This window comes from Equus przewalskii, chromosome 21 (assembly GCF_037783145.1).
Source record: "Equus przewalskii isolate Varuska chromosome 21, EquPr2, whole genome shotgun sequence".
Classification (NCBI taxonomy): Eukaryota; Metazoa; Chordata; class Mammalia; order Perissodactyla; family Equidae; genus Equus; species Equus przewalskii.
In genome coordinates, this window is record NC_091851.1 from 3,584,319 (window position 1) to 3,596,884 (window position 12,566).

The window sequence follows — 12,566 nt, forward strand, 5'->3', positions numbered from 1 at the left end:
AGACAACAACAACAGCAGCAACAAAACTGCCTTCTCTAAATTAAACAAGCTTTCTAGGCTTTAGGAGCCAGGACTCCTGGAGCAGGTGCTGGCACCACAGCCAAGCTCTCCCCACGTGGGTGTTTGTGGGCCCCAGGCCTAAAGGCTCCTTCTCTGCCTCTTCACCCTAAAGTGAAGCCTGTGAGTCAGCTCTGCTCCTCTTGAAGGCTCCCCATCCGATCCACACAGCTAATGCACACCAGCTACCTAGAAAAATCAATCCATTCCCTCCTTCTTAAAACTTGATGACAAGAGAGGATCACGGGGTATCTGGAGAATACTAACTACATGAAATAGAAAGAGAAAAAGAAATGACCCCAGAGGAAACAGACATACTTCAGGAAACCAAAAAAGACTTAAAAACTCCAATCAATTTGTTAAATGGCCCACTGCCTACCAGCAAAATGAATGCAATTTGGGATTATATCACATCCACAAAACAAGAATAGAATGCTCTAAAAATAGAACAAAGAACAAGAAAGAGCTCTTGGAAACTAAAAATATGTTTTCTGATTTTAAAAACTAAATGGAAGAATTGAGGATAATGCCAAGGTAATTCCCAAGAACACAGGGCAAATATACAACAGCCAAAGATTATAGCGAAGGCAGTGTGCATGGAGAATCAATCCAGGAACATGATCTGAGAAACAGGAGTTTTAGAGAACACGCAGGGAGGAAATTGTCGAAGGCATGCAATAAGAGAAGAAAAGTCACCAGAGGATTAACCCAAGTCTGCACGTTTAAATGGCCCACTGAGCACCAGCAAAATGAACGAAAAATGACTCAGAACTATATCAATACTTCCAAAATGTCAGAATATCAAGGATTCAAAGAAAATACAAAATGCTTGCAGACAGAAAAAGTAGGTCATATACAAAGGATTGAAATTCATACTGGGTATACAGAAAGGCTTTCAAGGTTCTATTGAAAAATTAATTTACCCAATAATTTTATATCCAAATCAATGTATGTAAGCATTTTATACCTAACCAAGCTATTAACAAATCTGAGATAAAATTAACATATTTTTGACCATGCGAGGACTGAGAAAGTAAAACTTTCACACACCCTTTCTGTGGAAATTATTTAAGGATGTGCCACGATAAAAGATGAATGAAAACTAATATAAATGAAAGAGTAGTATTAACAAAAACGGAATTAACCCTGAACTACAATGAAAAGAAATCTAAAGATGAAAGTTGTAGAGTCAGTCTAGGAAGCAATCAGCCCAAATTAAAACAGAAAGTAGGCAGGCTCCAAGAAGAATATCTTCAAGAAAAACTGGAATAGAAGCAGCTGATAGAGTTAGTAAGAAGTCAGAAAATATTCGTGACGTGGTAAGGAAAAAAGAACAACCATTAGAAACTCCAGAATAAACAAAAAGCTTATGAGAGAATCAAGGCCCTGCTATGAAACAGGCTACAATGTGGCATGAATTTGAGAAAGGAACGGAGTATAACCCAGGGACTCCATTTGTTCTTGGTGCTGGAAACGTTCTCCTTGGAGTGACAGAAGGTCTGGGCATTGAACTCATGAAGGAAAGCCAATAGCCCTTGGCCCTGCAATTAAAGAGAGTTCTCGAGGTGTAATGATGTATACTTAGTCTATTGGTTTTCAACTTTTAGAATTAACCTATAGAAAAAAAACCCATATGCTGTAACTATGGTTACAGAATGTAAATGTTAGCAACCCAAACAATGTAAAAGTAAAGATACAACTGAAAAAAAAATGGAAAAGTGGAGGAAAGGTGGAGGGGAGGGGAAATAATATCTCCTCTTAGACCATGAAGAATCAGGATATAGTGTTTAGAGTTGATGGCAAAAGAAACAGAAATCCATATATTTTGCTTAAAATTACCTGTAGAGGGGCCAGCCCCGTGGCCGAGTGGTTAAGTTCGTGCATTCCACTTCTCGTGGTCCAGGGTTTCGCAGACAAGGCACTGCTCATCAAGCCATGCTGAGGCGGCATCCCACATGCCACGACTAGGACCCACAACTTAAAATACACAACTATGTACCAGGGGGCTTTGGGGAGAAAAAGGAAAAATAAAATCTTTAAAAAAAATTACGTGTAGATCTAAAACTAAATCTTAGTGTGGGTTCCCGCAGAAGCAGACCCTAAATTGAGGATTCAGCCACTAGTTTACTTCAGGGATAAAGAAAATTCTAGTAGAGGAGTAGGGAGGTGAATAAGGAAAGCAAAACAGCCAAGAAAGTGCACAGTATCAAGCCTGTGGTCACTGCGGGTGATGGCTGCTTGGGTGGGAAAGTGGGCTTGGATCAAGAAACGCAGGTGCTGGCAGTTGGAAGTTGGGCCAGTGTGCACCAAAGTGGAAAGGGCAATGGGATGCATGCAAGGCAACAAGGTTTACTGTGTATGCCTATTAAAAATGAGAAAAGGAGATATATTTCATAGCAGGCATATATCATGGCATACAGCGTCAGAGTACAGGAAGATGAAACCAAAGAAGAGATACAAGAAGAGATGCCTAGAGAAGAGGATCCAAGGGGACAAACTGATTCACCCTGAGGAACCCAGTGAAGGCTGAGGAACTGGAGGGGCTCAGTGTTGCAGGGGATGATGTCTGAAGGTCCATTGAGGAAGACTGAAAACAGGGGAATTGACTGATATCCGTGTAAGGAGCAGTTAGACGGCTGAGGGGATGGGCAGGGGAATGGAGTCAGAGAATGGAGTGGGAAGTGGTTGTGACAACCTTCCTGTCCCCCAGATAACTCTAACTTGGTCCTGCAACCATTTGTAACCACTTCCAGTGCTGAGATTTCTACCTCTGGCTCAGGTAGGCACTCAATGAATATTTGCTGCATGAATGATCAAATTTGCTGCATGAGTGATCAAATGAATGAATGAACGGGAATCCTGTCAGAATGGACATAACCAGGTATCTCAACCGCAAGTTCCCCCCTATTCAATCAAACAAGGCGCAGCGTGGGCAGCATCTTGCCTGTTCTGCCAGAGCCACTCTGCTGTTAATAATAACCACAAATATGTAATAAATGCCTATGTCTTAGAAGGTTAGGAAAGTATAGGTAAGAAATCGCTTTCAAAAAATAAAAGACATAGAATTTAAATTTGAAAATATTTTTAACATTAGGAGATCAGTCCAGGAGGCCCAATAACCAATAACAAGAGTCAAGAACAAAAAGGCAGAGAGGAGGCTGTTATTTAAAAATAAATAAATTACTCAAAGTTACCAGAACTGAAAGACGTGAGTCCCCAGATTGAAAGCACCCATCAAATGTCAACGAAGCAGATGAGGATCGATCCACACCAAGGTCTATCACGTGGCAATTTCAGAGTGCTCGTGACGAAGAGAAAACCCTAAACTTTTCCACGGAGAAAATAAGATTTCATATACAAAGGCTTAGGAATCAAAATGTCTTTGGACTTGTCAATAACAACACCAAAGCTAGAAAAAAATGTTCCCGGCCTGGAATTCTATACTCGTCCAAACTATCAAGAAATGAAAAGGTAAAATAAAGACACTTTCAACATTCAAGCCTTCCAAAAATTTATCTTTTAGGTACCCTTTTTGCAGGAAGCAACTTGAGAGATGCTTCGCTAAAATAGGGGAAGAGCGATAAATCAAGAAAGAATGAGACATAGGATCCAGAAAACACGGGATCCATTCCAAAAGAAATGTAGAGAGAATCGGATGATGGTTGAAAGCGCTCCCAGGAGATAGCCTAGAGAGAGGCCATGCCATCCTGGACCAAGAGAATGGGCAAGTCCAGGAAGGATGTCATTGGGATGGTAACTGATGGATTCCTGGAATGTGTGAAAATCTTAAGAAGAAACAGATTTCTGACAGAAACTTTGAAAATGAATTAGTGATTGGTAAATTTTTAAAAAAAAATAACAAGCAAATGTTTTTTTAAAAGAGATTGTTACCAACTCTGGAGGGAAAAGTTGTGCATAAAAGGAAAAGTAACTATAGCACAGGGTATAACTTGGCTGCAAGTGATATTTACCTGTGATATGACCGCAGTGGGATGGTGGGGGATGGGAGGTATGCGTACAAGTGTTCTAAACTCCCGTCTCTCGTAGCAGGAAGTCAATATATAACATCTCAAACTGAACAATAAGAAATAGCAGCGAAAACATTTAGTTTGAAATATAGTCATAAATACCAAACAGTTAAAACAATTCAAGGTCGTTGCCTCCCATCGACGGTGAAGCTGAGGGAGGTGATGGGTAGCACACTGCTGTCTTATTACCAGCCTTATGGAACTATATGATTTTTTAAAACAATGTGCCTGTGTAACTTTGTCTTTGAGTAAAATATGTATTCAAAGAAGCTATTTATGTGTGTAAAACAAAAATTAAATCTGAAAAAGTAAAAAGAATATAAACGTAAAACAAATGAGGAAGCTTTTCTGAAGCTCTGTTACTGCCAGAAATAACCACTTCTAACTGTTCGATGTATGTTTCTTCATCCTCTTTTCTGGACACAATTAAGCCAAACTGCACCACATTAAACCATATTGTGAAAGCTCACTTTTCTCAAAGTACAGTCTTTCTTGAATGTCTCTCTTTGTGGATACATGTGGACAATCACAAAAACATTATAATGAGGATATTAGTAATGACGGTGTGCAGAGCTGTCTTGAGGATTAAACACCATGAGCCACTGAATGTGGAATCACTATGTAAATTATAAAGCAAGATAAGTAGTGTTGGTTATAGCTATAATTATAGTTAAAAATATAGAAAATTTGACCCAAAGCCAAAGTGCTTGATTAAGTGGTGTACTCCATGAGCATCACATATTCTCACTCATCATACCCCGAGATCACAGCAATCACAGCAGAAGCTGCTGGGTTTCAGGAGTACACCTGAATTAGAGCATGCCATGCATTATTTAAAACAAAGAGAAACAGCCTAACAGATGTTCTAGATAATGGCTGTTTGTCACAGATATTATCTTCTGTGTCTGGGAACATGTACTCATGTTTATAGAAGCCCCTCTTGGGTTCCACATACTGCATAATGATGGAAATGATTCTTTAAAATGCAGCTGCGGGAGCACACTTTTTCAACTGAGAATCTAGCGTGACCAAAACAGAGCTTTGGGTTGACAAGCCGGCTTGGTCAGCCTGATGTGGTGTAAGCAGCAGGGTGTGACCTGGCTGCCCTCCTTATTAGCTGTTGCTGACTCTCTATGAACCACAGTTTCCTCATCCCTAAAATGATACTAGCAAGACTCTCCTCCCAAATTCACTATACAGATGAGATACAATGTACACGATGTGCCCAGCATGTTGGAGGTCTTTACTAACTTGACCCTCTTGTTGCCTTGTATATATTTATGAGAAAGAGACACCAGGAGACAACTTCATTTGCTTTATTTTTCATGCATGCTATTAATTTAAGCCAAAGCAATGAGAAGAGTTCATTCCTAGACCCTCCAAACTGAATTTGAATTCATCCAATATTAATTTCACACGTGTACCTGATGGCAACCAAAATATATAGCAAGTAGATCATACACTTTGGTGTGCAACTCAGATTTAAGTTCAGCCTCTGCAAACTTAGAAACAAGAGGGCTTTGAGAAGTTACTTCATGCTCTGGGGCTCAATTTCCCCATCTGTGAAAACTGGCTAACAATGTACACCTCTAAGCATTGTTACAAAGACATCAAGAGAGCATTCTTGCAAAGTTCCTAGCACAGTGCTGGCTTCATTTTAAGTGATCCATAAACCTGAGATATTTTTATTACAGAACCTGCATCCTCCTAAAATCTTTCTCTAACAAGAAGTGGAAACATACTCACAGACTAGTAGATATTAGTGTAAAATCGCTGACGTGCTTTTATAATCTAAGAACAACAAGAGGTTTCATGTCAGTATCAGGATGCTGATGCATTAGATTCCATTGGTACAAAGACTGTATGTAACTTTCTTTTAAGGTTTTAATAGATTTAAAATCAAAAGAGTTCTGACAGCAAATTGTCTTCATGTTAACTGAATTAACCAAAAACAAAAGAAGCAAGAAAGAATAAAGGAAAGAGAAGTTTGTAAACCTTAGAATCTAGCCTTGCCTGGGCTCTAATTCATAGAATGACCTTGGACAAGCGCAAGGCCTTGTGCCTTTGTTTGTAAAATGAAAGTGTCCCTCCGTCCCTGCTGCTATTCAGTGTTCTCTTGGAAATGTGGCCAGTGCAATAAGATGCAGAAAAGAAGCTAAAGGTGGAAGCATGCTAAACGACAGGTCAACATCGTGGTTATGATTATCCACATAGAAATATGACAATACGATTATCTACAGAGAAAATTCTAGAAGATGTGCAGACTACTAGATTTAATAAAAGAGTTCAACAAGATTTCCAGATGTAGAAGAAACACAAAAAATAAATAACGTTCCTTTACACCAACAATGATCAATTAGAGATCAGAATTGAAAAAGAAAAGACCTTTTTTTATAATAGCAAAAACACTACATGGTGCCCAGGAATAAACCTAACAAAAGATGTGCACAACCTTCATGGGACAAATCAAAAAACATTATTTAGTAATTAGACATGAAATGAGACTGGGAAAATATAGAGAGATGAAACATGCCCGTGTTTGAGAAGACTCCATATTATAACGACAGCGATTCTTCCCGAAAGTAATCTATAAATTTAAGAGAATTTCAGTCAGTGCCCAAACCAGCCTTTTGTGGAGTCTGATACGTGGATTTTACCATTCCTCCAGAACTGAGGTTTACGACCAGGGGTGATATTGCCCCAAGGTGGACATCTGCCAGGACCTGAAGATCTATCGGGTAGAGACCAGGGGTGCTGCTAATCACCCCACAGTACACAGGCAGCCCCCACCACCGAGAATGATCTGGTCCCAAATGTCACCAGGGCCAAAGTTGAGGAACCCTGAGATAAAAGAGGAAAGATTCTTGGATATATAAGACTAATTTGAAAAAGAAAAACATGGACGAAATGTTGTCTTCCCAGATCTCAAGACTTAACATAAAATTTTAGTAAATAAAACCACGTGTCAGTGGAACAGGGATAGACACATTTTTAAATGCAACAGAATAAAAAGCCGAATCCACACACAGATGGAATGTGACAGAGAGGGCATTACAAGTCACAGGGTGGGAAGGACGCACTCCTTAATGAGCAATGTTAGAAAAGCAAAATGAAATTAGGTTCCTTATCCGTACCAGACAAAAATAAATTTTGGACGAACATAAGGCCTTTAAAAACCTTAAACTCAATATAAGAGACTACAACCTTGGAAGGGAAAGAATTTCTTAAAACGTTATTTTTTTAAAAAAAGGTAATTGTGAAGTGATGAACATGTTAATTAAATTGATTGTGGTAAATATTTCACAGAGTACACATGCATCAAATCATCACATTGTGCACTTTAAATACATACAACTTTACTTGTCAGTTATACGTCAATAAACCTTGTGGAAAAAGCTATTTAAAAACAGAAAAGGCAAAGAAAAAGACTCATAATTTGACCAGTTCAAATGTTTTTAATGGTTGTATGACCACAAACAACATAAGCAAATCTAGAAGACAAGCACGCTCCATGGAGAAAATGCTACACACAACTATTCAGAAACTGTAAAGAACACTGACATACCCATGAATAAACAAAAACAAAGGAAAAGGACGAGGTTAAATTAAGGGATCTCGGAAGTTCTGCCTGTCTTAATAGTCAAAAATGGCTACTTCCTTACTAGGGTTTACACTATGCATTTTCTTAGATATCCTAGCAGTCTGACATGAGATTGCAGAGACTCAGATGGCCTCCAAATGTCTAGCTGCAGCTTTGCAGGAAATGACCCCAAAAACTGCCCCTTGTCACAGCCTTACTCAGGTGTCCAGTGATGGGATCTGTTGTGTTTTACCTGACAGGACTGTGTTCCACAAGCCTTTACAACTTGCCTTCAGTTTATTTAAGTTGTAACTGCCCTTTAGTCGTTTGTTACAGCATAGAGTGAATTCCAGCAAATAAAATGGCGGAAGGGAAAGACATACTAGAATTTTTGGTAACTTAGGCTAAGTTTTAACACATGGCATGTGGAAACCATGAGCTGTGACATCCCAGGTATCTTTCCTTTGATATTAAAGGAGAAAGTCACAAACCTCCTGAAAGTCCCTTTTTGCCATGTGCATGCCCACTAATAAGTAAAATATAATTCACACCAATCAAGAAAATAAGAAAGTAACCCACACCTTCTGATCTTCCTGAGCATGAGATGGAATGTTCTACTGGGTTCCCTTGAAAAGTAGGTCTTACTTGTAAGGAACCTAAAATTCCATTAAACTACCTTAATCTTTAGAATCATGGAAATATAGAGACAGGATGGGTATCGGAATTTATCCACTCCAATCTCTCCTGAGTACCTCTCTAAGTATCTTCCTAACATTTCACCCCAACCCCATCCTGATGACCTTGACATTGTACCATACCAAAAGAACTGGGAGTAAGACACAGGATGTAGTTCAGTGTACTGGTAAAGAGCAGGGACTCTGGAGCCGCAGGGACTCTGGAGCCAAGCAACCACTAGCTGTGTGGCCTTGGGCAAATCACTTAACCTCTCTATGCTTCCTCCAGTCTCTCAACTGCAAAATAAGGATAGAAGTGGTACCTCCTTCGTAGCTGTTAGGAGGACTATATGAGCCAGTCCAGGTAAAGTATGAGAACAGAGCCTAGTACACAGCCAGAACTCTGTGGATACTGGATGCTCTTGACATTACTCTCTTCTTAAAGAATGCTACATGTCCTACTCACCTAAAAAATTTCCAGGTTGGAAAAACTTTAGTCAATTCTTAATTATCCATTCTAATGGAAATGAGCAGTAATGCAGAATATAAATACCACAAACTATGGACAATCTAAAACTACACTATCCAATACGGCAGCCACTAGCCACATGAGGCTATTTAAGTTTAAATTTTAATTAATTAGAATCAAATAAAATCTAAAGTTCAGTTTCTCAGTTGCACTAGCCACATTTGACATGCACAGTGCCACACATGAGGCTAATAGTTATCATACCAGACGGAGCAGATGATGAAAGATTTCCATCACCACAGAAAGTTCTACTGAACAATATTGATCTAAAAGACAGATTGAAAAATGTTCCTTCTTGCTCCTATATGGCCAGAAAGAAAAATCTGCATTCTCTAAGAACAAGGACAGGGTGGTGGGGGAGGTGACCCAGAGCGAACTGGGGAGCACGGGGCGTCTTCCTTGAGTTACATTTCACATAGTGAATCATGTATTTCTACACAATCCACCTTGGTTTTTTCCTTCACTTAAAAGCATTTTATTTTACATTTTTTAAATTCACTTCTGTGAAGAGAAAATTTCAGCTTAAGATATTTTGATAACCCAGCATTACCAATTAAGATGCCATTATGGGTGCCCACTGCGACACAGGTGCTCGGCTATGCGCACATGAATGTCCCAGTCTGAACTGATATAAATCCAGCATGTTTGCATCTCAGTAAGATGTCCTTACTTAGTTTTTCTATTACTGTTATCATGGTGGATCAAAACAGACAGATGCATTTACTGGTTTCCCCCTAACGATAATAAAAAGAAACAGTTTATAAAATCAGATTGTATAAAAAATTGCTTAATGATAATAATTTATAAGCTCATTGTGGAATAATGATGTATTCAAGAGTTGTCGTTGTATGATGAAAGAAAGGTAATATGAAAGACTTTCTCTGTGAAGAATGACTACAGATGAATTGTAGCGAGATATAATTCTCCGATAGAGGACAATAAGAACCTCTAGAATACAATAATAAACTGCTCAGGGTGAATTGAGGATTGCAATAAAAGCCCATAAATTAAAAAGTTTCCATATGATTTCTGATAAAAGACACGCCAAGGTGAAATAAAGAATCACTGGAATCAACTGATATACTGCCCATATCCCAGTAGGTTGTGAAGTGGAAATGTCTGGAAAACTACATAAAATATAATTTCTTAAGCCTAGGAATTTTCAAAGCCCAGATTTCAACTACATCTACTTAGAATTCTTTTTCTGGTGGAAAGGAGTAAGGTTTCACTGGAACTCCAGTTGTGTCCCTTCGCATGACAAGCCCTGGGGAAACATGGTAGGTGGTGTCTGCAATGTGAACAACCCTTGTTGATCCATTAGGCACAGATGCCTTCAACAGGCTCACACTTTTTACGGGTGAGAGAACCACAAGTGAGAAATCTGAGGCCCAGGGTGGCTAAGCAACATGCCCAGGGTGGCACATGCAGTAAGTGGTGAAGCCATGATTAAACCCAGGCAGGCTGTCTGTAGGTGGAGGGTTTGTGCTCCCTACTCTACAGTGGCCTAAATACGACACATCTGTAGCATGTAGCACTATGCAGCAGCCCACAGCAGCCTACATTCCCACATGGAAGGCTCTTCGAGACATATCAAGTTAAAAGAAGAAAAGGAGGGGGGAAAGAAGCTGCAGAATTATATATCTGATCAAACACGAGAATTGAGTAAATCCTCAAAGCAAGACTACGCCCTTTTCTACATGCCTTGTTCTGCATTCAAATGCATAGAAACTGTGTATGTGATATCTAGAATATGCACCAGATTGTAACCGCGAGGCCTCTGGGTATCTTCCATCTCCCTCAGAGGAGGAAATGGTGCAGATGTGGGTGACCTCAAGTTGACCCATTAGATGCTCTTAGCCCGTGTCCACCTTTAAGGAGATATGCAGGATGTCTACCTGCAGAATGTTCGAGGAGATATGCCAAATGTCTGAGAAGGGTAAGTATTTTTAAATGCATTTTTTTTTGCCACTATACACCCACTAGAATGGCTAAAATTAAGAAGACTGATCATACCAATTGCTGCCAAGGATGGGAGCCACTGACACTCTCATCCATGGCTGTGGGAAGGCAATGGCACAGCCAGTTTCTTATAAACTTAAACTTCATATGTACTTTCCATATGACCCACCAATCCTACTCCTAGATATTTATGGAAGAGAAAGGAAAAATTATGTTCACATAAAACACACACATGGGGCCGGCCCCGTGGCTGAGTGGGTAAGTTCCCACGCTCCGCTGTGGCAGCCCAGGGTTTCACTGGTTTGGATCCTGGGCGCGGACATGACACCACTCGTCAGGCCACGTTGAGGCGGCGTCCCACGTGCCACAACTAGAAGGATTCACAACTAAAAATACACAACTATGTACCAGGGGGGCTTTGGGGAGAAAAAAGTAAAAATAAAATCTTTAAACACACACACACACACATGAATGCTTGTAACAGCTTTATTCACAGTAGCGCAAAACTGGAAACAACTCAAATGTCCATTAATAGGCAAAAAGATAAACTAGTTATCCATACAATGGAATACTAGTCAGTAAGAAGAAGAAAGGTGGGGCTGGCCCGGTGGCACAGCGGTTAAGTTCGCACGTTCTGCTTCTCAGCGGCCCGGGGTTTGCCGGTTCAGATCCCAGGTGAGGACGTGGCACAGCTTGGCAAGCCATGCTGTGGTAGGCGTCCCACATATAAAGTAGAGGAAGATGGGCATGGATGCTAGCTCAGGGCCAGTCTTCCTCAGCAAAAAGAGGAGGATTGGCAGTAGTTAGCTCAGGGCTAATCTTCCTCAAAAAAAAAAAAAAAAGAAGAAGAAGAAGAAGAAAGGCGCCACTGATACATGCAACAAAATGAAGGAATCTCAAAAATATTCTGCTAAGTGAAAGAAGCCAGATACATACCCCCCAAAAAACCCTAAATATTATATGATTCCATATAGATATGAAATTCTAGAAAAGGCAAAATGATAGTGACAGAAAGCAGGTGAGTGGTTCCCAGGCGTGGAGAAGGAGGGAAGAGCTGTCTATACAGCGGCAGGGGGAGCTTTGGGGTGACGGAAATGTCCTATATCTTTGTGGTGAGGGCGGGCACGTGATTGTATTCATTGGCCAAGCTTATCAAACCACACACCAGAAATCCATGAGTTTTATTGCGTATGAGTTATACCTCACTAACACTGATAAAAAATACATTTTATAATTTATGAGAAACCGTTCAGTAATTGTCCCAATGGTGTATTTTTGTTTGTTGATGTGTAATATACGTCACCTATTAAATAGATTATCTGGATTGACAGTATCACTATAAATTAAAGATAAGAGAAGTCCATTTTTGTTACACACATTCTGTATTCTCTGGAAATTCTGCAAACTATCCAAGCGGAAGTCTCCAGCCTCTGAGAGAATAACAGGAAGCGATAAAGATCGCTGGTTTCCAGAGCAAACAGCCATGCGTTCAGATATCACCTCAACTGCTTTTCCAGTTGTATGACTTCAGGAACTTTACTTCATCTCTCTCAGCCTTGGTTTCCTCGTCTATCAAATGGGGATAATAGTTGCTTCCTCAAAGCCTTTGTCTTAGGATGAAATGAGATAGAATGAAAGCCAGCGGGTGGGAGATGACTGTTTGTTCAGCGGACATGGTGACCTGTCTGGGCTCAAGCAGGCTTTTCTGTACCTACTAAAGCCAGATTCTGCATATGGAA